Below are 24384 nucleotides of genomic sequence, written 5' to 3' on the forward strand. Positions count from 1 at the left end.
TATCGCTGGCAGGCACATAGAATGTTCAGAACGGTGTCTGGTTGTAGTAAGTGCTACGTAAATGGCAGCTGTCATTAGAACGATGACTGCATATTGCCCACTATCCTTTTGCCGGAAATGGAATTCCCATATACTTTTTTGATTTAACATTATTTATTTATTTATTTGAGACGGAGTCTCACTCTGTCACCTGGGCTAGAGTGCAGTGGCACGATCTCGGCTCACTGCAACTTCCGCCTCCCGGGTTCAAGTGATTGTCCTGCCTCAGCCTCCTAAGTAACTGGGATTACAGGTGCCTGCCACTACGCCCAACTAATTTTAAAAATATTTTTAGTAGAGACAGGATTTCACCATGTTGGCCAGGTTGGTCTCGGACTCCTGACCTCATGATTCGCCCACCTCGGCCTCCCAATGTGCTGGGATTATAGGCGTGAGCCATGGGGCCTGGTCAATTTAACATTATTTTTAAAAGGATGGTGACGGCTGGTGCGGTGGCTCATGCCTGTAATCCGAGCACTTTGGGAGGCTGAAGCAGGTGGATCACGAGGTCAGGAGGTCAAGACCATCCTGGCTAACATGGCGAAACCCTGTCTTTACTAAAAATACAAAAAATTAGCTGGGCATGGTGGCGGGCACCTGTAGTCCCAGCTACTAGGGAGGCTGAGGCAGGAGAATGGTGTGAACCTGGGCGGGGGGAGTTTGCAGTGAGCCGAGATTGCGCCACCGCACTCCAGCCTGGGTGACAGAGCGAGACTCCATCTCAAAAAAAAAAAAAAAAAAAAAAAGGATGGTGACACCCCAGGGTTGTGTGCCTACACACAGAAGCCTGTGGCAACAGCAACACGGCAGCAGCCATGGTGAGGCAGAGGAGTCAACGCCAGCCCAGGAAGCATCAGGAAGTCCACCCATATCAGGGGAGTGAGATGGACAGGTTGGGCAGGTGGTCAAACAGCAGCCCGTTAGCCAGGTGCAGCCCAGATGGGCATGCTAGACAGGATCCCATGCCAGGAGGGGGCCAGCGGGAACCAGTGGGTCTCTTGAACACCGGACTGGACTTCTTTTGGGTGCCAGAGATCAAGGCAGGTGGAACATTCTAGAGGCCTGAGACCTAGTTGGCTGCTCTCACACTGGACAGACAAGGAAGTTGCCCTGTAACCCTCACCAGAAACCTGGAGATAATTTTTGAGGCCTGCCTGGAGTTTGAAGAACGCTCCTGGTATTGTGGGCTGAGCTCTCATTGGTTCTAGCACTGAGCACAGCTGTGTGCGGGCAGCTGGGGGCTCATTGCGCAGTGGAGCCAGGTGGGGCAGGGCCTTGGGTGACCCACAGCATCAATGCCAGATAGCTGCTGTGTAGGTTGTCCCAGCATCTCTCCCCAGCCTTCTGCTCCCTTGCTGCCTTTCACTGTACAGGCTGACAGCCAAATACTTCCCAGACTTCACTATAGCTGGGGGTAGCATGTGACTCATTTTTGGCCCATGATATATTAGCAGATATCTTCTGGGCATAACTTTTAAAAAGCCTTTCTTTCCTGACAGAAAGAGAGGGACTCAGCTGGTGCAACTCCTCCCCTTTCCTCTTTCTCTTTGCTTTGAACATGGATCTAATGGTGGGAGCTAAGGCAGTCATCTTGTGACCATGAGGAAAGAGACTGACAGCAATTTCAGTCGGGCATGCCTCAGCCATTGAACAGCACCTTAGATTTTTCACGTGAGAAAAATAAATTCCTGTTTGTTTAAATCACTAAAGTAGTTTTTTGGTTATTTTTTTTGACTGAAAACTATCTTAACTGTACCCTAGTCTGTAGTCAACCTGGCCACCATGATGACCCTCCTAACATACAGATAGGCATGATGTGCTCCCTCTTCTGCTCAAAATCCTTCCTTTGGAAGATGTCATTGTCCTCCATCAGACTGGCAAGGATACTCCCTGCTTGTAGAAGGTATAGAGAAGCAATTCCTAGCATTCACAGCTGGTGGTGCAACCCTTTGGGGAAGTAACTGGCAATAGCTTTGCAAATTAAGGATGCTCATAACCTTCTTGCCACTAACCCCATGGAATTGGCAGAGCAAAGGCTTCCTCACATGGGGCCCCAGCCCAGGGCTGCACCTCACATCGACTGGGGAAGCTGTGGGCCTGTGCCCACCAAGGTCTGCACTGTTGTGACCGGTGGCCATGGGTTTCCACCCAGCTGGACGGGGCTGCAGCTGGGCCCTCCTGACGGTAATAAAGAGCCTGGCGACCTGCTCACTGCCACAGCCCCGCGGCAGGAAGCATTCCAGGAGCACCTGTTTCCTGAGGACCCTGTCAGGGGCTCCCGGGCACCATCTGGGCCCTGCCCCACATGTTGTTTGCATTAGGACTTTAGAAAAACAATTCAACTTTGACTAATGGCGCTTTAAGTTTTTCAGGCGCATCCCAGTCTCACCCCTGCCCCACTCTCTAGTTCCTCGCCAGCTTTTCTCAGGAGGTTTCTAGACTGTCACACACACAAGACACACTCTCATACACACACACACAATCTACACACCGACACAGTCTTATAACTCACACACCACATGCACACACACTCAGTACACACTCAGATGCACATTCACACAGACACACTCTCATACTCTAACACACATGCACACCACACCGGCACGCAGTTTTGGGGAACAATCTACTTTCCTCTAAAAAGTGGGTCTTAAGAATGTGTGTGGTTCAGTGTCTGTGATCGTCGGCCCTGGGCCAAGATGCCAGGGTCTCACCCGGTTGTCAGTGACCTGGCTCTGGGCACCGTGTCCACCTCTCCCTGCTGCCTTCGCCCTCTTGTTGGAGAGGGCAAGGCGGCTGCTGCTGGCACTTGCATGTAGGTGAGGAGTTAGAGCAGTGCCCAGTGCAGATTAAGTGCTGGATGTGGTTGTTTTCAAAAATTCCAACCAAAGTAATAGCACAAGGCAGTACTGAAATTAATGTGCTTTCCCTTCAGATTGTTCTGGTTCCATCATTCCGCTTGGAGACAAAGATGAAAGGCTCTTTTCTCAGGGATGTTTTACTTTACTGCACTGAAGTGGGAGTCTCTGGCCTTCTTTAGAGCTGGCAGCTGAAGCCCAGAGAGGTTAAGCGGCTCTCCTGATGTCGCATGGTCTGCCAGGGCTGGGGCAGGGGCTGGGGTAGGGGCAGGTCTTCAGAGTGTCCATTGGGGGCCATCCAGGGACCACTCCCGCTCAGTGTCCAGTAGGTTGCCATTGAGGGCTGGGTGGGAGGGAGAGCGGGACTTGGTGGGGTGGTCTCTGCCGCAGACACAGCCCGCACGGCTGCAGGAAATGGGTGGCTTCCGCGAAGCCCCCCAGTTGGAGTTGACACAGCCTGTCCAGCTGGACCTGGCCCAGTTTCCAGGCGGCTCCAGGGGCGGGGGGCGCTGGGGGGGCTGTGGCGCCGGTGGGTGGGGGGTGCCCGGGGGAGGGTGGCAGGCATGTGGGGCAATGCCCAGCGCCGCAGCCGCTGCGAGCTTCCTGAGGCCTGGCTCTGGCCTGCCCCTGGGCCCCCCGCCCCCCCACCCGCACAGGTCCGATGGCTCTAGCAGCGCTGCCATCTGAGAACAAAGCGTCCTGCAGGAATTCCGGCCTGGTAAGGCGATGCATTGTGGAGCCGGGCGCCCTGCCCGGCCACTCCCCACCCCCACCCGGGGGCTTGGAGTCACCCCTAGCGCTGAGGATGGCAAGAAACCCCGTCCTCAGCCCGTCCCCGAATGCCACAGCTGCGTGGATGATCAGGTCACCTCTCCCCTTCCTGTCCTCAAAAGTGCCTGCCGCGGACGCGCCCCAAGGGGGCGGACGGGGCGCTTCCTGGTGGGGCGGCCGCGGGCCAGGCCGAGCCCCAGCCTGTTACAGGAGCGAAGGCTTCCTTCCTGAAAAACACGCCGGGTGCCCCAGCCTGCGCCGGTCTCTCCGCAGAGCCCGCGGCCGCCGCTCTCACTCCCTGCCGTCCGAGGCAGGGCGCACAGGATCGAGGTGGGGTACCGCCCGGCCCGCGTCCTGGGACGGCAGCCCCGCCTCGGCTCTAGACCCCCAGCTCTTTCCCATGCCCCTTCTGAGGCTGGCTCTGCGCTGAAAGCATCCTGAATCCGGCCCCTGAGCCCAATACCCTGACCTCCGGGTCCCCGTCCCCGCTGCCCGTCCGGGGTCTTCTGTCTTCAGCCCAGGCCACAGCCTCCCCTCCACACGCAGCCGACAGGGTCCCGTTCACACCACGCCTCCCCTCTACGCGAGCCCTCCCAAGGGTGCCAGCCCTCCCCTCCCGTGACCGCACTCCCTCACCGGCCACGGTGCCCCTAACCCCGAGGCTCCTCAAACCCGCAGGCCCTCTAGCTGTGCAAGGCTGCGTCCCCAGGAGTGATTCCTGGGTCCTTAAGTGCTGCCTCTAATTAAACCTTCCCCTGTCCTCCGCGGTCTCGGGCTCTTGGGAGGCACTCTCTGCCTTCACACCGTGGCTTATTTTGCCTGCTTCACTGGGGACGCCGGGACACTTAGAACAAGGGCCAGCGCTCAGAAGGTGCTTGATACACAGTCGTTGCCCGCATGGATGAGGAGTGCCCGTCCTGCAGTTGTCGGTATGGGCTGAGGGGCCACGAGTAAAGTGCTCAGTCCGACAGGAGCTCGGGGCCTCCGTGGCTGCTAATTCTTAGCAGCAGTGGCGCTGTGGTGTAGATGCCCCTTTGCTGTAAGTCTCTGGTGGACCAGCATCCACTCCCTCTTCTTTTGACATTCACCTTCATTCACTCACCCACTCTTAGCCTGTGTGATTTGACTGCGGCTGACCCCATCATGCCCTAGTGTGGGTGACCTCAGCCACATCTAGTCAATCCTTGCATTCCTTTGCCCACAGCAGCTGACTTGGAGATGGTATGACCATAGTCAACCAGAGGCATTCCCTGTTTCTCCATGGCCTCAGGGCTGAGCAGAGGTAAGGCCTGAACTGCTGCAGCCATCCTGCCACCAGGAGGAGAGTGCGGTCGTCTGAGGAGGTGGGCTGAGCTCCAAGACAGAAACCAGTGCTGGTTGACCAGTTGTGTTTAGGCCCCAGTGACTTGGGGCCTACCCGTGTCTGGGTTTTTCGGCTACCTATGTCAATACTGCTAATTTCAGTTAAGACAGTTCTGTTAGGTCACTGCCGCCTGCCACCAGAAATGTCCTGTTTGACCTAGAATCTGACCTAGAATCCTTACCTTCTCTCCGTCTTATCTGGGTGGACCTGCTTGGTCTCCTCTGGTCTGGTGTTTGGAAACCAGTGGTTCCCTCTGGTTCCCTCTCCTGTGACTCGCTTTTCATGCTTTTTGCCTGGTCCCTGGTGGTTGGTGTGTATAGTTCCTTCCTTTTTGGAAAACCAGAACTTAGGACATTTGAGTTTTAACACATTATTTACTCGTTTGCCAAATTAGAGGCAAGGCCTTGTTAGTGGACACAAGGTGTTCCACTGGAGTGCTCTGGCTGAACAGAGGCTCTGGTCATCAGGGAGCTTCTGTGACCTCTCCAGCTCCTCTGGGAGCCTGTTCCTCCCTTCCTCTCTTGTTTACTCAGCTTCAAGCCACACAGCCACACTGGGGCATGTAGCTGTGTCTGCTCCCTGGACAAAGCGAGTTCCTTACCACACCAAGGGCTTTGCCCTCTGTTCCCTCTGCCTAGACTGTGCTCTCAGTTGCCCACAGTGGTCTTCTTTTGCTCTTCATTCACTTCTTTTTTTTTTTTTTTTTTTGAGACAGAGTTTCACCCTTGTCACCCAATCTGGAGTGCAGTGTCTCGATCTCTGCTCCCTGCAACCTCTGCCTCCCGGTTCAAGCAATTCTCCTGCCTCAGCCTCCTGAGTAGCTGGGATTACAGGTGCCTGTCACCACGCCCTGCTAATTTTTAAAATTTATTTTCTATTTTTAGTAGAGACGGGGTTTCGCCATATTGGCCAGGCTGGTCTTGAACTCCTGACCTTAGGTGACCCACCCACCTTGGCCTCCCAAAGTGGTGGGATTACAGGCGTGAACCACTGTGCCCAACCTCTTCATTCACTTCTGAACTTCGTTGTCCCTTCTTCTGAGAGGCCTTCTCTGACCATTCATCCCTTTCTATTCCACTCTTCCTCGGATCTTTCTGCAGTAGTTGTTCCAAATAATTTTGGAAATTATTTTATCCGCTGGGTCATCCGTCTCCCTTGCTGGAATAGAAGTCCTATGAGGCCTGGGGGTGTGTCTGTCTTCCCCTTGCATGCCTGATGCCCAGGTCCCCCTACATACTCACATGCATGGCCTTATTTACCTCCTTAGATACATGGAATCTCCTTGGTCCCATCCACCTGGGTTGAGACCTCAAGGTCATTCTTCATGGCCTCAGGCAGGCAGTGGCCGAGTCTGGCTTATTCCTCAACCCCATCCTTCCTGCTGCTCCATCCAGTGTCCTTGCCCTAGTTCCTGCTCTCGTCACATCATGCAGTAACTCTGAACTAGGCCCTCACCCCTGCCTCTACCCCGCCCTCCTCCATCTTCGGTTAGGTGATTATACTCATGCCAGTGGCTTCATCTGGAACATTCTTTGGTGCCCTCTTTGTCTGATGTATTGGTTGTAGGAAACAGAAGTCACTCTAGGTGTTTTAAGTGGGAGGAGATTTAATACAGGGATTTGGGTGCTTCAATACCTGTGGAGAGGCTGGTGGACTGTGTCGAGGCTGAAGATGGTCCTAGAAAAACACTGCGGAACTGGCTTGTCAGGGGAGCTGCCGCCAGACCTCTGCTGTAGTTGGGGAGTAAGGAGTCTTGAGATCATTGTGGGAACTGCTGGTTTGAGGACGTAGCATCTGAGGCTATGCAGTGGCTCAGGCCTGTAATCCCAGCACTTTGAGAGGCTGAGGTGGGAAGATCCCTTGAGCCCAGGAGTTTGAGACCTGTGTGGGCAATGTAGTGAAACCCTGTTTCTACAGAAAATTAAAAAAAGAAAAAAATTAGCCAGGTGTGGTGACACATACACCTGTGGTCCCAGCTACTTGGGAGGCTGAGGCAGGAGGATTTCTTGAGCCTGAGAGGTCAAAGCTGCTGTGAGCTGTGATTGCACCACTGCACTCCAGCCTGGGTGACAGAGCAAGATACTATCTCGAAAAAGAAAAGAAAAAAAAGAATGTAGCATCTCAGCTGTGATCCAGGGATTAGAAGCCACTTCAACTGCTGCAGCTGCTGTTGGACACCCAAGAAGCTGAAGCCAGGATCCTGGATTGTCTTTGCAGAGAGACCCACCAACTCCATGCCTCACTTACCAGCAGAAAATCCCCCAAAGTCACGTGGAGATGGTGTCTTTGTTCTGTTTGCCTTCCAAATCACACAAGGGCACGTTATTGGCAGAACCTAACTTGAACTCAGTTGTGAAGGAGGCTGGGGAATGTAGTTTGTTAGTTTCCCAGCCTCTGCATTAGGGTCTGGGACACAGAAGGAGGTGGGGGCGGATGCTGAGGGCCGGCCACGTGGCTGAGCCCTGACCCTCGTCCTGCAGGTCCAGCCAGGGGAAGCCTTTCCTGGCCCCAGTGGAGGGATTGCCCGATGAGCTCCGTCTTCTCCACAGACTGCTTGCTCTGTGAAGAGGGGACCACACCATGTCTTCTTGTTCCCCTGTGCTGGGAAGGACCCACAGGGGAACAGTCTTCAAGCCCACACTGCTGCAGCAGCCCTCCCCTCCGTCCTGGGGCGTTTGCTGCCTGCTTTGCCTTCCAACAGCTCCCACAGGCTATCCTGGAGTCTTCCTGCCTCAGCAACAGTTGTCCTTTCTCCTGGGGCTCTTGTGGTCTCGACTTTTATCCCTGGTCTCTTCAGGTGCCTGCTAGGTTGCAGTAAGTCCATCCTACACAGATTTTTAAGGAAGAGCTTTTAAAAAATATTTTGAATCAGGTCAGGCGCGGTAGCTCATGCCTGTAATCCCAGCACTTTGGGAGGCCAAGGTGGGTGGATCACCTGAGGTTGAGACCAGCCTGACCAACATGGAGAAACCCCATCTCTACTAAAAATACAAAAAAATTACCCGGGCGTGGTGGCACATGCTTGTAATCTCAACTTTAGCTACTCGGGAGGCTGAAGCAGGAGAATCACTTGAACCCGGGAGGCGCAGGTTGCAGTGAGCCGAGATCGCGCCATTGTACTCCAGCCTGGGCAACAAGAGTGAAACCTTGTATTAAAAAAAAAAAAACAAAAAACCTATCTATCTATCTATCTTGAATCTTTCATAAGGCTGAGGGGGAGGATGCCCACTGGAGGGGAGAGCTTGGCTTAAACTCCAAGGAGGACGGGTGAGGAGGGAGACTTCTCAGGGCGCCAGCTGAAGAGACCTGAGCAGCGGCCAGAGCAGCAAGGACCCTGCCTTGTGTCCCATGTCAGACATGCTGGCCTCTGTGCTTGTGGTTGCTGAACTGGATGTGATCACTAAGCACGGATGATGCCCCGTATTGGTGGGCAGGGACCCCCACACACACCCACCACATGCTTCTTCCAGGGTCAGTTAGAAACGACACGGCCTCCACCTGCCTCTCTGATCAGCCCTGGCTGGCCAGATAGATCTAACAGATGGATCTTTTGGCCTGAGGTCGAGGAGTTCCTGTTTCCCACTGTGATGATGTCAGCGAGTTGGGTCCTGGTGAGATGGAGGAAGGGGCTGTGGGGGTGGGGCGGAGGCTGCCCCTACGGCAGGGCCAGTGCCCTCCCCCGCCCCCTCTGTGGCTTACCCCACTCTCCCTCTCACTCACCCAGTCCTGGTGGTGCTGTGTGCCTGCGCACCCTCAACTCATCCCTATCAGCCAGCATTCTTGGGTTGTAGACAACAGAACACCAGCTTCAAACTGGCTTCAGTGGACCTTGTTTTCTGGGTGTAGCACTTGCTTCAGGTGCAGGTGAATCCAGGCACTCAGACAGATCCAAGGAGCCAGTCTCTCCCCGTCTGTTGGTCTGCTCTCTTCTCTGTTGGATCCATTCTCAGTACAGTTCTTCCTGCAGGGGGACAAGTGGCCTCCAGCTGCTTTAGGGCCCTCATTCTCCCAGGTGTAAATCTTTGTCCAGGTATTGCCTGCCAGAGTCCTGATATTTGCCCCAATTGGGCCAACTGGGATGGCATTTCTACCCTAGGCCAGTCACTGTGGGGTGGGGCACAGGATCTGAAGGTGGCAGGACCTTCATGAATAAGGAGTGGGCAGCCTGGAGCTTACCAGTGGTTTTGGAGTGAACGCGCGCACGGACGAGTGGATGAATGAGTGAATCAACCACTCCACCATGAGAGAGAAACACTTCTACGCTGCTTATCCCACTTGCACTCTGGATTTCTGTCCTGTGAGTTCACTTGTGTGGGGAGGGAGCCCCTCCTGGCTAGATGCCATGGGAGCTACAGAAGTCTGAGAGAGGGCCCCCCATGGAGCAGCTCCGTCCCCACCCATCAGTGGGATTCTCTGCCCAGCGACCTCTTTAAACTGCCCCCCTCCTTTGTCCCCTCCTATTCCAAGTATCCTTCTGACTGAAAGTACAGGTCATACAGTGAGACCCCCAGCCCCAAGCACAGGCTGTAGGTGCGGCGGCCAGGCTCAAAGGAGTCCCTAGGGTACCTCCTCCAAGTTCATCCCACCCTCCCCTCTTTGTCCACAGCCACCCACCCTAGAGGCCTGTTGAGGAGCGGCCGACACCTCCTTCCCTGGCCTCCCGCCCCCACCCCCATGCCCTGGCATGTGCCAGGAAGTGCCAAGGATTCCCCATCTGTGAGAGGGGAGGCCAGTGCCCTGCCCTGAGAGGTCCACTGGCCTCCCCAGGCCCCTCCGCGCTGCCTTTCCAGAAACTCCCCAGCCTCTTCCTGCCTGGCTTCCTGCCCAAGCCCTTCCTGGAAACCAGGCCCACCCTGCCCCCAGCCCAGGGCGCCAGTATTTCCATGGGGTGATTCACACAGCCCTCCCCAGGCAGGGCGCCTCCTTCTACTCACGATACTGAAAGTTTGGAAAACAACCTGGGGGTGGGAAGGAGAGTCCGTCCAGCCACGGCCCCAACCCCACCAGACGACCCTGCAGTCACCATAGAGTGTGAAAGACAAGAAAATGGAAATAACAGGGTGTGAAAAGCAAGAAAACAGGAGATTTTCTATTGAAACATTCATCTAAAAAAATAAATGAATGCAGCTTTATTAAGACATGAAATGCAAATAGTGTTGCAAAGTATGTCATTTATAAAGAAATGGATGGTTATGGAGGTGCTTCCCTGTTTTTTTCCTGATAGGGCGCATGGTCCACAAAGGCCATCAGCCTGAGGCTGCTCTGCTCAGCCCCACCCCTGGAGCCTGTGTCCCCTGTGGGGAGTCCTGGGCCACCTTGGAGGGAGGATGGACCAGAGGACCAGACTGTGGGTGTTGAGGAAGCAGGGAGGTGTGGCCTCGGCTGCTGAGGAACTGCCATGTTATGTGTGGGTTGGGAGGGTGGTCAGATAAGGAGGTGATTGGACAGGCCTGGCAGGGAGACAGCAGATGACTGAAGTGATGGGTTGGGTGTGGAGGATTTTATTTCTTACTCGATGAGAAATGGGCATAGTTTATGCCTTGCAAAAAGTGATCCTGTTGGATACAATAAATTGTAAAAGTGAAGTCAGGGTTCCACTTGAGTGTATGTGGCAGAAACCCAACTCACCTTCAGGATACAAGAGAAATTATTGGTTTATGTACTTCAAAGCTCTACCAGCTTCAGGAATGGCTGGCTCTAGGGCTTCTGTGTTGGCTTCTTTCTCTGGAAACTTTCTCCTTGTGCTAACAGGATAGTTCCCAAAGGCTTCAGGCTCATAATTAACCAGCTCAATAATTCCAGTGGAAAGAAAACTTCCCTTTCCCATATGGGCCAGAAAAAATCACCAGACTGGCTGACTATTGGCTCAAACTGGGTCATATGCCCATCCCTGAAATAATCACAATGACTGTGATTGGCCCTGCATAGGCCACAGGTTGGATTCTGGTGCCTCTGTGAGAGGTGACGCCAACCCTCGTAAAATAGCCTAAGGAATTTCCCTTAGGAAAAGTCTGTTCTTCAGGGAAGGGGAAATATAATCAGGGCAGCTGGTGTCCCCCACATTAATATAGCCGATTCCAGGGACATCCAGTTGGAAATACAGGGTCATCTTTCAAGTGATCACACACTTGTTTTTCCTCTAGGATTGAAGGGAAGAATGCATCCCTCTTACCCAGTGACATGTTTGTGGGCAGCAGGACAGGGTGTGGGTAGGACCTCCGCAGAGAGCCAGGTACAGGCTCGGGGGCAGCTCTCCATGGTGTGGAGTGAAGTGAAGGGCAGAGAACACCTTGGGTGCCTAGGGAGCAGGGCAGAATGGTCCTCCCTTGACAACCACTGAGACTGGAAGATGACAGGCAGAGCAGCTGTGCAACCCAAAGGGAAGGTTTCCTTACTATTTAGATCTGTATTCAACCCCCAGCTCGGTCACTATTACAGGTGATGTTGGTAAGTGATGTCACCTCTCTGAGCATTGCTTTTTATCCCAAGTGGAATGGAACTACCCCTCTCTGCCCTGGTGGTTTTGAGGATTAAACAAGATGGTCTCTCTAACTGCAGAACACTATCCCTGGCTCCTGGTGGGACTGGTGACAATTGTGATTATTGTAGGCTCTGGGTCTGCACAATGTGTGCCAGGAAGGGTCTGGCCGGCCATGGGGGCCACTTTGCTCCTGTTGAGACTGATTCGGGCCTTAGTCATGGCTGGCCTGAGTCAGCAGGTGGGAGGTCCCTGCTGACATGGCTTAAATTAGCTGGAGTTTGAGGCCTCTAGATAGGAGCAGGCAACATGGAAGTCCTGCCTGTCTCCTTCCTTGTTGCTGCAGGGCTCACCTCCCTCCTTATGAAGCTCCTCAGCATGGGCGGACATGTTGGACTGGTGCTCAGCATCCATGTCACCACCTTTTGGGGTCCTTCCTGTACTGCAGAGGCTGGAAGGATACAAAGTACCTTTGCTGGACTCCCTTGCAGCTAGGGCTCTGGAAATTATTGAGATTTGAGCAATCAAATACTCATCTACCATCTAACCATAAGTCCCTGGGGTGAGGAGTTCAGACGATGTTTTCTGGACCAGAGCTTTGGGTAACACATTGGTGAGGGAAGCATGGGCATCTTGAAAGGCTGTGCCATGACTATTCTTTGCAGGCCAGTGATGATAGTGGGAGATGTCCCCATTGAAATGCACTCCCTGAAAAAATTGTAACAATGGCCATGCATACTTCTCTCATCCACTGCACTCTGCAGCTCTTCCCAAGTGGACTCTATTGCTCCACACCTTGTCTCTGGGTTTGAACATGTGACCTACTTTGGAACAATGGAACAGTAGGAAAGGTGATGCAGGGCAAAGCTTGGAAAGTCCTTGTGCATTGGGGTTTGCTTGCCTTTCCCTTTCCTTCTGCCTTTGGAGCCCAGCCCCAGTGAAGTCTGGCTAGACTGCTGGATGATGAGAGGCATGTGTGTCCAGTGCCCCTGCACTCTGGCCAGCAGCCAGCCAATTGCCAGATATGTGAGTGAGGTTGTCCTAGGTTGTTCAGCCACCAGCTGACTACAGGCACATGAAAGAGCTCAGAAGGAATCAGCCCAGGTTACCCAGAACACAAGAACTGTTCAGCACAGTTCTTGTGTCCACAGAACTGTGAGAAAAGATGAAAGTTTAGTGTTTAAGCCACTAAGTTTTGGGAAACTTAACCGATTTGAGGAAGCAGGAGAGTATGGGAGGCAGCCCCTTACTGCCAGAGATAAGGTGGACTGGAGCAATAATCAGGATGGCTTGGCCCGCAGAGATCTTCAGTGGTGGCTAATTGATCATGATGTCCTTGAACTAAGTACATGGCAGCCTACTAAAGTCTGACCTGATCTGCATGCCTCACAATTTGCTATGCCATATTTTCATTTGCATTTGTTCAAATGTTTTCTAATTTCACTTGCAGTTTTTCTCTTTGACTCATGGGTTATTTAGAAGTGTGTTATTTAGTTGGGGATTGACTTCCAATTTAATTCTGTTGTTGTCAGAAGAGATACTTTGTATGACTTTCACCCTTTAAAATATATTAACACTTGCATTATGGTGCAGAATACTGTCTGTTTTGGTCAACGCTCTCTGTATACTTGAAAGATAATGTATTCAGATGTTGGGTGGAGTGTTCTATAAATAGTAATTAGGTTAAGTTGATTGATAATGTTGTTTATGTTTTCTATACCAGAGATTGGCAGGCTGGGGGTGGTGGTTCATGCCTGTAATTCCAGCATTTTGGTAGGCCGAGGCAGGCGGATCACCTGAGGTCGGGAGTTCGAGACTACCCTGACCAACATGGTAAAACCTTGTTTCTACTAAAAATACAAAAATCAGCTGGGCATGGTGGTGCACACTTGTAGTCCCAGCTACTCAGGAGGCTGAGGCAGGAGAATCACTTGAACCCGGCAGGCGGAGGTTGCAATGAGCCAAGATTGTGCCACTGCACTCACACCTGGGTGGCAGCACAAGACTCTGTCTCAAAAAAAAAAAAAGAAAAAAAGATTGACAAACTTTTTTCTGAAGAGCCAGATTATAAATATTTCTGTCAGTGGAGGCCATACCATCTCTGTTGCAACTCAACTACTCAACTCTGCCATTATAGCATGAAGGCAGTCACCAACAGTACGTAAAAAAGTGTTTGTGGTTGTTTTCCAATAAAACTTTGTTTACAAAAACAGGGCTAATCTGTTTTCAGACCTCTGTTCTATAAGTTTATTGATTTTCTGTCTTCTTGTTCTATCAGTTATTGAGAGAATGTGTTGAAATCTCCAGCCATAACTGTGGATTTGTCTGTTTTTCCTTTTAGTTTTTGCTTCATGTATTTTGAAGCTATGTTATTAGGTGCATTAATACTTAGGATTTTTATGTTTTCTTGACCAAGTAACTCTTTATCATTATGAAATGTCCTCTTTATTCCTGGCAATAGTTCTTGTTCTGAAATCTATTTTATATGATATTAGTATAGTATCCCAGCTTTTCAAAAAGAGTGACTTCATGGTGTGTGTGTGTGTATTATATATGGAATATATATTATATATGGAATATATATAATATGGAATAGATAATATATGGAATATAGTATATATGGAATAGATAATATATGGAATAGATAATATATGGAATATGTACATTATATATAGAATATATAATATATGAAATTATATATAATGAAATACATATTATATATTATGTAAATATATAATATATAATAATATATACAAATGAAATATATATGTATTTACACTCCACTTAAAAAATTTTAACCGATCTGTAGCTTTTATATTTAAAATGGGTTTCTTGTAGACCGCATATAGTTAGGTCTTATTTAAAAAAGATGTGGCTGTGCGTGGTGGCTCACGTCTGTAATCCCAGCACTCTGGGGGGCCCGAGGCAGGTGGATCACCTGAGGTCAGGATTTCGAGACCAGCCTGGCCAACATGGTGAAACCCCATCTGTACTAAAAATACAAAAAAATTAGCCAAGCATAATGGTGGATGCCTGTAATTTCAGCTACTTGGGAGGTTGAGGCAGGAGAATCTCTTGAACCCAGGAGGCAGAGGTTGCAGAGAGCTGAGATCGAGCCATTGCACTCCAGCCTGGGCAACAAGAGCGAAACTCCATGTCAAAAAAAAAAAAAAATTCCATCTGATAATCTGTGCCTTTTAGTTAGAATGTTAGGGCATTTACATTTACTGTGATGATTGATATGGCTGAATTTAAATCTAGCATATTGCTAGTTGCTTTCTATGCCATCTGTTCTTTGTTTTTCCTTCTTTTCCTGCTTTATTTTTCTTCTGCAATGTCTAATATGCTGTTAATCCCATCCATTGTAGTTTTTATTTGTAGAAAGTTAAGTTTTGACTTTTTTATATGTTCAATTTCTCTTTTCACAATGTTCATGTTTTCTTCTCCCTTCTTGAATATGTTGAGCATTTTTATAATAGTTGTCTTAATGCCATAATCTAATAAATCTATCATTTGCATCATTTGTTGATCTGTTTCTATTGATTAATTTTTGTCCTTATATTTTCCTGTTTCTTTGCATGCCTGATAATTTTTGATTGAACGGCAGACATTGTAAGTGTTTCAATCCTGGGTGCTGGATTTTATCTGTTTGTGCTTTGTTCTGGGATAGCGTTTGATTCTTTTGTGACTTGCTTTTAAGCATTGACCCAGAATAGCCTTTAATCCAGGACTAATTTGGCCCTGTTGTTGAGTTAAGGGAACTTTCCATTCTGGCCAGTGGGAACATGAATGCTTCCTGGCCCTATGTCAACCCTAGGGATTGTTCTATCTGCTACTTGTCAGTGGTTCTTTACCTAGCCTCACAAGTTTCTTCACATACATGCAATGATCAATATTCCACTGACTAACTGAGGAGAGCCCTGTGCAGAATTTCAGTACCACCTACCCCCTCTCTGAAGCTCTCTTTCTGGTACTCTGCCCTGTTAATTCTATCTACCTTGTATTTTCTGAACACTATCTCTGTAAACCAGGGAGACCACAAGAGTCTGTTTAAGCCCCCCAGCACTGCAGCCTGAAACTCCCTCCAGGGATGAGACAGCACAGCAATGGGGCTCACCTCATTCGTTTTCATTCCCTCAGAGATCATCATCCTGCACTGTCAGTAAAATCTGAAAGCCATTGTTTTGCATATTTTGTTTTGTTTTGTTTAGTTGTTTAAGATGGGAGGGTAAGTCTACTCCCTGTTATACCATCATGACCAGAAGCAGAAGTCATATAATTTGATCTGTCTAAACACCAACAAAAAAGGTTCTTTAGGTCAGGTGACTAGAGCCCTGAATTGAATTGCCATAATAGAGAGTCACAGTCCCTTATCCAGTTCCCAGACCAGAGCTAGTTCCCAGATGGGTATCCCTTGAATAAAGGGGGCGCTGGAATCCCTGAGGAATTACCTTGTGACGCTGCCCCCAAGCCAGACCCAAGAGACTCAGGCATGGTATTCCTTTTAGAAGTGCTGAGAAAAGTTACTCTTTGTCTGCTGGGATTGCTCAGCTAGGAAGAGGTAAGGATAGAGATACTGTGGCCATTGTGAGGTGGGTCAAGACATATGGAGGAAATAAGAACCAAGAAATGGACACAGCCTGGTTCCTGAAGCCATCTTTTGAGCCCCCACACCAGCCTTGCGGGTCATGGTTGTTCAGTCTCATGAGCCAATGTATTGCCTGTTTTGCTTAAGTCGCTTTGAGGTGGGTTTCTGTGTTGGGTTGAGACCTGAGAAATTTGTATCAGGGCATGAGAGGAACTTCTTGAGAGAGGAAGCACTCCCAGGGTCTGGATCACATGAAATAGCCCAGGGAAAATCCAGGCAATGTGAGTCTGCAGATTCCAATTGGGAATACCAACTAGGGATACCAAGGAGCTCACCTAGCCCCAAGAAGATGAGGGGGGCAAACCAGGCATCCCAATTCCAGAGCTCAATCCTTGCCAGGATCCTAGCTGCAGCCCCTCTGGGACTTTCATGTCCTCTTTCTTGTCTCTACAAGCATATGTGACATCTGACTTGTGACAGGTCTGGGGCTAGTGCTCCAGTGGGGAGGTATATTTAGCTTTTCTTGCATTGCTGTAAAGAAATACCTGAGACTGGGTCATTTATAAAGAAAAGAGGTTTAATTGGTTCATGGTTCTGCAGGCTGTACAAGCATGGTGCCAGCATCTGCTTGGCTTCCGGGGAGGCCTCAAGAAGCTTACAGTCATCGTGGAAGGTGAAGCAGGATCAAGTACCTCATATAGCAAAAGCAGGAGCAAAAGAGAGTGGGAGCAGGGAGGTGCCACACACTTAAACAACTCGATCTTGTGAGAACTTACTATAGCGAGGACAGCACCAAGCCATGAGGGGTCCACCCCCATGACCCAAACTCCTTCCACCAGGCCCCATCTCCAACATTGGGATTACAATTCAACATGAGATTGAATTGTAAAACTATATCAGGAAGGGAAAGGGATGCACAGAGGGTTCTGCATTCCTTGAGGGTAAGGTCCAACCAGGAGGCTGGGAGCTGATTTTCTACACAGGCTACCCTGCCTCTTCTCCACCCTGTCATACTCTGGGTGGTGTCCTTAGATATGTGCATCTCCCCTCCCAGCCCCCAGACTTCTTCTCAGATATCACTGAGCCCCAGTTGCACTGAATCCAGTATCCCCCTCACCATGTACCTCCCTCACCCAGCCCTCTATCCATCCAGGAGCCATTCAGGGATGCATCCTTAGTTCTAGGCCCTGGACCAAGCTCTGGGGCTACAGTATTGCCAGATACGTCCTTTCTTTCTACAAGTGGAGGTGAAATTCAGTCAGTCCTGGAAAGCCCCAGCATGGCTCCACGTGGATGCATTGCCAAGAAGCAGCAGAAATGTGTGTGAGTTCTTACCCACTAGAATGGCTACAGTAAATTAGACAGACCAAAATTATTGTTGAGGGTGTAGAGAGATGGGAATGCTATACACTGCTGGTGGGAATGTAAGGTGGTGTAGCTGCTTTGGAAAATAATTCAGTGGTTGGCCGGGTGTGTAAAGGTGGCATACTTCACGCCTATAATCCCAGCGCTTTGAGATGCTGAGGTAGGAGGATCGGTCGAGGCCAGGAGTTCAAGACCAGCCTGGGCAACATAGCGAGACCTTATCTTAAAAAGAAAGCAAAAATAATTTGGTGGTTTCTCAAACAGTTAAACATAACACAACCATGTGACCCAGCAATTCCACTCCTACGTGGAATAAAATGAAAATAAGAGAAATGAAAGCATATGTCCACACAGAAACTTGTACATGAATGTTCTTAGCAGCATTATTAATAATAGCAAAAGAGTAGAAACAACCCAAATGCTCATCAACTGACAAATGGATAAACAGTATGTGGCATAATGGAACATTATGCAGTTATGAAAAGGAATGAAGCCCGTTTACATGCTCCAACATGATGAACCTTGAAAACATTAAACTAAGTGAAAGAAGTCAGTCACAAAAGGCCACATATTATATCTGTTACCACAAATTGTTGATTCTATACTTGAAATGGGTGAGTTTTATGACATGTAAAATACACCTCAGTAGTTTTTTCTTTTTTAAAAAAGTGTGTTAGGAGACTGAGGAGGAGTAAGGTGGGTGGACAGTGGAGATGAAAGACTCTCATTCCTGAGGTTTGTCTTTCTTAATAATTCTGAAATCTGCCCAATTCTCTCCATCCCTACTGCCACTACCCTGGACCAAGCTGCCATCATCTGTCTGTCTGTTTCTCTGACCACTGCCACAGTGTCCTCACTGACCTCCCCATACCTGCTCCTTTGCCCTCTCCATTTACTGGCCACACCACAGTCAGGTGGGGGTCTTTTTTGCAATGTGGCTTTGATTGGGTCACTGCTGCTTAGAAAAAAGCATAGGCACAAATCTCTGAGCTAGGCAAGGATTCGTAGATATGACACCAAAAGCACAAGCAACCAAAGGGGAGGAAAGCTAGATAAACTGTACTTCGTCAGCATTTAAAACTTTGTGTTTCAAAAACACTATCAATAAAATGAAAAGACAAGCCATGGAATGGGAGAAAATATTTGCAAGTCATATCTCTGATGATGGTCTAGTGTCTAGAATATATAAAGGATTCCTTAAACTCAACAATAAGAAGACAAATAATCCAATTTTTTAAATGGACAAAAGATTTGAATGGGCGTTTCTCCAAAGAAGATAGACAAATGGCAACAGACACATGAAATAATGCCCAGCATCAGTAAAATTATGTGCATCAGAAAATGCACATCAAAGCCACAGTGAGACACCACTTTACACCTGCTAGGGTGGCTGTAATAAAGATGAATGATAGCAATGGCGAGGATGTTGAAGCACTGGAACCCTCTCGCATTGCTTCTGGGGAATGTAAGATGGTGCAGCCATTTTTGGAAACAAGTAGACAGTTTCTCAAAAAGTTAAACATAAAACTACCAAATGATCTCTCTTCTGCTCCTAGGTATATATCCAAGAGAACTGAAAACAAATGTTCAAAGGAAATCTTATGTTCAAAGCAGCATTATTCCTAATAGCTAAAGGCTATAAACAGCCCAAATGTCCACCAACTGATGAATGGATGGGCAAAGTATGGAATGTCGATGCCATGTAATTATATTTAGCCATAAAAAGAGTGAAAAAATGATATGTAAATTATATATTTTCAGAGCACAAATATTTTAATTTTCTAAAATGATATTTTCTTTAAGAGTCATCTTCAATTCAAAGCTCACTTTTTCAAGTGTCACATCCGTCAACCTTTTAAGAGACATAAAAGTATGAGAAGATATCACCAGAAGCTACGTAAACATTTCAGCTAAAGGCAAAGAGAAAGTTAAGGGTGCTTTCACAAGGAAACCCAAAGAGGACAACCGGAAGGAAACAAGTTCAGCATGGTCATACCAATCTGGGTAAAAGAACTAGAGTGGAAACCCAAGCTGCCGAGAAGGCGGGAGAAGGAAAGAAAACTTGGTTCAAACAGATCGCACAAAGAAACCCAGTACAAATCCTGGCTTTGACGTTATCTCGGTAACCCTTATTTTTTGTCATAGGTGACTCTAATACTAGACCTATTGTTGCAAAACCAGTCCAAATCCTACCAGCTAAAAAGAAATCTCTCACTGACTTGTTGGGTAGGTGGTAACCATGTCCTCCCACACCAAGAGATCATTTCTGGCAAGAGGGCTCCATTGCATCTTGATGGTGCTGTTGGTAGGATGCCCAGTGATGTTCTGCTGCCTGAGATACAAGGTGGGAGGAGAGTGCACTTCATTCATTACTCAATCAACATCTTGGCGTTGAAGAAGCAACACGGGTAGAAAACCTGTCAGGTCGCTAGTCCAATGAAGCAGAACATTAAAGAGATACTGAAGTACAGGGCTCAAGTGTTTGTTGATTCATTGGTATCACACATCTCTCTTCTTCATGCAGCAAAATCATTAACAATAGATTCTGAGAGGTCTTCTAGGCATTGCAGTTCCACCTATAATGGCTTAAGCTTCTCGACTTTTGTAATCTCCTTGTAATTTTTTTTTTTTTTTGCCTCTACTCCATGCTTCATGTCTAGGATTATGAATTGATCAAGTATCTTCCCTGTTTCTTCACTCTCATATCATACTTCAAACATGTCATAATCTTCCAGGGTAAAGGTGAATTTCCCTTTGGTTGCATCCTCTTTGGAGTAGAGAATGTGGCCAGCAGAATCTGTGATCCTGAGGTGGCTGTGCAGGCTACCTGCACCCCTGGACTGGTTGGAGATTTCGTACACACCCATCACTAGCAGGTCCTTGTGGATCTCCTCACGGAGGCACTTTCAGGAGTTAATGGGCAGGTGGAAGGAGATGGTGAGGACCAAGCTGGGGTTAAGTGGAAACAAAAACAGCCATGCCAACATTGTTACTGAAAAAAAAAAAAAAGGAGTGAAGAGTGAAGAACTGATGTTTTCTATGCCATAGATAAACCACAAAATATGTTACATGAAAGAAGCCAGACACAGAAGGCTCCATGTGTAATTGCATTTACATGCAATGTCCAGCAAAGGCAAACCCATAGAGACAGAATGTAGATGAGAGCTTTCCAGAGGCTGGGGGATAGGGTGAGTGAGGAGTGACTGCTAAGGGGCACAGATATTCTTTACGGGGTGATAAATTATTCTGAAATTAGAACAGTGGTATTAGATAGGAGTGATGGTTGCAAAACTCTGGATATACTCAAAATGACTGAATCACGGAAGTTTTTAAGGTGAATTTATGGTAAGCGAATTATACCCCAACAAAAAATATTAACAAGTAATAAGACACTCCAAATTTTAGATATGTACATGGCCACCCATTTAGTGACCACATTTCCCAGACTGTTTGTAATCAACATGGTCATGTGATTAAGCTCGGGCCAATGAGACTCCAGGAGAAGTGATGAGCCCCAACAAGCTGCCGTCTCTGGAGTCCTCATTCTCCTTCTCCTGGGCTGGAAGGCAAACATGGAGGTGACCATTGTGCCACCAGGGGCTAAACAGAGGCAAAACCCAAGGATGGCAGAGCAACAAGATGGAAGGATCTCTGGATACGGGGTCTCCAGATATTGTTGTGGAGAAGAGCTGCCCTGCCAGCCCTGGGCTGCTCCTCAGCAGACTGCTTCCTGAGGGGGGAACAAGTCAAAGCCATGAAGAGACTCATTTTTCCCCTCTCTTTCCTGCTTTGACATGTCCCTCCCTGAGGCAATGAGTATAGAAACGACCTGATGACCTGAATGGGGAGGAGGTAAAAGAGGGCTTGAAGGAAGTCTGTGGGAAAAAAATTGATAATTTAAAAAACATCTTCCCACAGCAGTACTTCTCATGGCTCTTAGGATGAAGCTCAGAATACTAAATATGCCCCTTCCAACTTAGCGCAGGTTCTCCAGGTACTTGCATGGAATGGCTACTTCAGAACACTTTCCACTTTGTCTAATTATACGTTAATTTGTGTTTCCTCTTGGTTGATGTCTGTATTCTCCATGAGGCTGTGAATCTGAGGAAGTCAGAGACTGTGTCTGTTTAATAGACCATGGCTAGCACTTGGTGCATGATAAATGCATCATACCATTTGTTGAAAAAAAAATGAACAAGGGAAGGTGTTGTAAATTAGGGGCTTTTGTTAGTCTGAACTATTGACTTCAAGTGACAGAATTGCAACTCAAATACACAGGCAAGAACAAATTGGTATGGCTGATGTAACTGAGAATTATAAGGCACTAGACAGAGACAATAAAACCAGTCTCTCTCCATTACTGTCTCTACTCTCCTCTATGTGGGCTTCTTACAAGGTGGCACAGAAGTCCTTGGTACTCTCAGGCTCTTGAGCTACTTTGTGGGAAAAAAGGACTTTTAAATTTCCCAGTGATTCCAGCAAAAATCCCAGAATTTACTCTAATTGGTTGAATGTATGTCATGTGATCACCAATGATCCAATCACCAAGGCCAAGGACATCTGGTACTCTCTTATTTTTGAAGTGATGTTTGTGCCCATACTGACTCAGGATAGAGGAGATTTGTGAAAGTGGAGATGAGGAAAGGGTTTTTCTCGGCAATGTTTGAGGATAGGCACAGCGAGAGGGGCAAAAATAAAGCCTATATTAGGGGCATAGGTTCATGAGAAAGGCAGCCTAGAGTCCTGACTAGAACTCAAGATGTGGTGTTAACAGGCCTAGGTGAAGTGAGCAGAGGCTCTGCCACTTACTAGTTGGGGCATCTTGGTTGAGTCTTAACTTTGCCTTGACTTGATTTTCCCATCCATAAAATGGGGATTAAAAAAAATCCTAAGTGAGAGGGGTCTTGTGAGAATTTCATGAGACAAAGTACATGAAAGAACTTTGTAGTCAGGAAAGTGGACAAAGATAGAAGCCAACATGAAGCTGCAAAGGTGGGGGAATCAGATGGTGAAGTCCTTGAGTGCCATGAGAAGGTGTTAGGAGAAGGAATGTGTTCATTGGTTTCTGTCCATCACATGTGACAGATGATCAACTATAAGTCTCTTTGTCAATGATAATTATTTTTTCATATAACGTGAAGTCCAGAGGATCAGGCAGCTCCAAGTTTGGATAAGTTAGTGGCTCACAAATGCCAGCAGGAATGGAACCACATGGAACCAGGTGCCATTCATCTTCCTCTTACAATCCTCAGCATGTTCGTGGTCATGAGTTGACTGCTTTGGATCCATTTGCCGAGAGCAGACAAGACCACATTTGATGAAGAAGATGTGCACCTTCTCCATGTTCACAGGAAAGCTTTCAATTGGGGTTCTTGTTTGCAAGCAGTGCAAACTGATTCCATGTAACTTAAGCTTTTATCATCACCCTCAAAGGAATCTTTGCAATGATATATTAGTTAAAATTAGATTTTCTGCAAGTAATAGACAATCTCAAAATAATGGTGGTTTAAATAAGATGGGAATGTATTTCTTGTTTTTGAGAAGTCCATGGGTGGACAATCCCGGCTGCTGTGGATTTGCATAGCGCTAAGGACCCAGGCTCTTCCCAGCTCAACACTCTACCATCCTGGAGGAAGGTCTTCGTCCCATGGCTCAAGATGGCAGCTAGAGTTCTGCCATCATATCTGCATGTCAGGCAACAGGATGGGGAAAAGGAGAAAGAAGAGAGGGCAAATTCCAAATGAAAATGTACGTCCACACAAAGACCTATATGAGAACAGTTAGAGCTGCTTTATTCACACTGCCTAAGACTGAAAGCAACACAATTGTCTGTCAACTGGTGAATGGATGAACACATTGTGCTTTATCCATGCAATGGAATACTACACAGCAATAAAAGGGATAGAGTTATTGATACATGCAACAGTACAAATGAATTAGAAAGCATCATGCAAGGCAGAAGCTGCATGACCTTTATGACCTAGCCTTGAATGTCACAGCATAATTTCAACCACCATGATAGAACTGGTCAAAAATCTGTCCAGACTCAACGGGAGGGATGAAAGAGAGACAGTGTCAAGGAATTTGCATGTATGTTTAAAAATTACCACAGTGTTATCTTGGACCAGAGGTACAGATGGCTGGTTAATGGTGTTCAGTGATGCTGAGTGGACAAATAGATTGAGGCAAAGGGAGAAATTACTAGATTCAACAACTAATCCATCCCCATGGAATTCTCTCAAGAGCTTAAGTGGGAGGTGGGAAAGCCAAGACAACCAGTGTAGGCTGCAGAAATGCAGCACACCTAAGGTAGATGGCCTAGCAGAATAGAGATCTCCTGCAGACTCCTCTTAGGAACTTCTGAAAAGAGTTGTCTACACTCCTGTCTTCTCCTTCTTTAACTGCCTGCTCACTCCCTCAGCCTTGACCACCTGGATTCTGCTCCCACTGCCACTGAAACTTCTCTGGAAGGTACTCCTCTCCTCTGCTTGGGCCACCTGAAGCACTCGATGTGTGGATCCCACCCTTCTCCTTTGATTTCTTCTACTGGTTGTACTCTCCTAAATTCCTCCTGATTTCATGCCCACTCCTTCTCTGATGCCAACTGTCTCTTCTATCACCTCGAAGTCAGTATTTTCCAATGATCTTCTCTGGTTCCTCTTCTCTCTCGGCCTTCTCTTGTCCATCCCCTGGCTTTAGTCTTTACCTCTTTGTTGATAATTTTCAAATCTTGGTCTGAAGTGCCAGAGATAAGCCTTTGTTGATAATTTTCAGATCTTGGTCTGAAGTGTAGGCTCCTCTCCTGTACTTCAGACCTTGATACTGCATTATTTCCTGAACAGTATAATGCCACACAGGCATCTCAAATTTGGAATACCCAGAGTTGAACTCATGATCTCTCCTCATCATGCTTGCTTCCTCTTTC

At 48.0% G+C, this 24384-nt stretch overlaps 1 long non-coding RNA gene and 1 pseudogene across 1 annotated transcript in view; one reads left to right on the forward strand and one right to left on the reverse strand.

Annotated features, from left to right (window-relative positions):
• The window catches only part of LOC144339354 (uncharacterized), a 204903-nt gene that overhangs the window by 36843 nt on the left and 143676 nt on the right, over window positions 1-24384 (forward strand). The window lies entirely within an intron of this gene.
• On the reverse strand, window positions 19369-20446 carry LOC144338959 (transmembrane emp24 domain-containing protein 10 pseudogene; annotated as a pseudogene).

Source organism: Macaca mulatta, chromosome 2, assembly GCF_049350105.2.
Source record: "Macaca mulatta isolate MMU2019108-1 chromosome 2, T2T-MMU8v2.0, whole genome shotgun sequence".
In the NCBI taxonomy this organism is placed as follows: Eukaryota; Metazoa; Chordata; class Mammalia; order Primates; family Cercopithecidae; genus Macaca; species Macaca mulatta.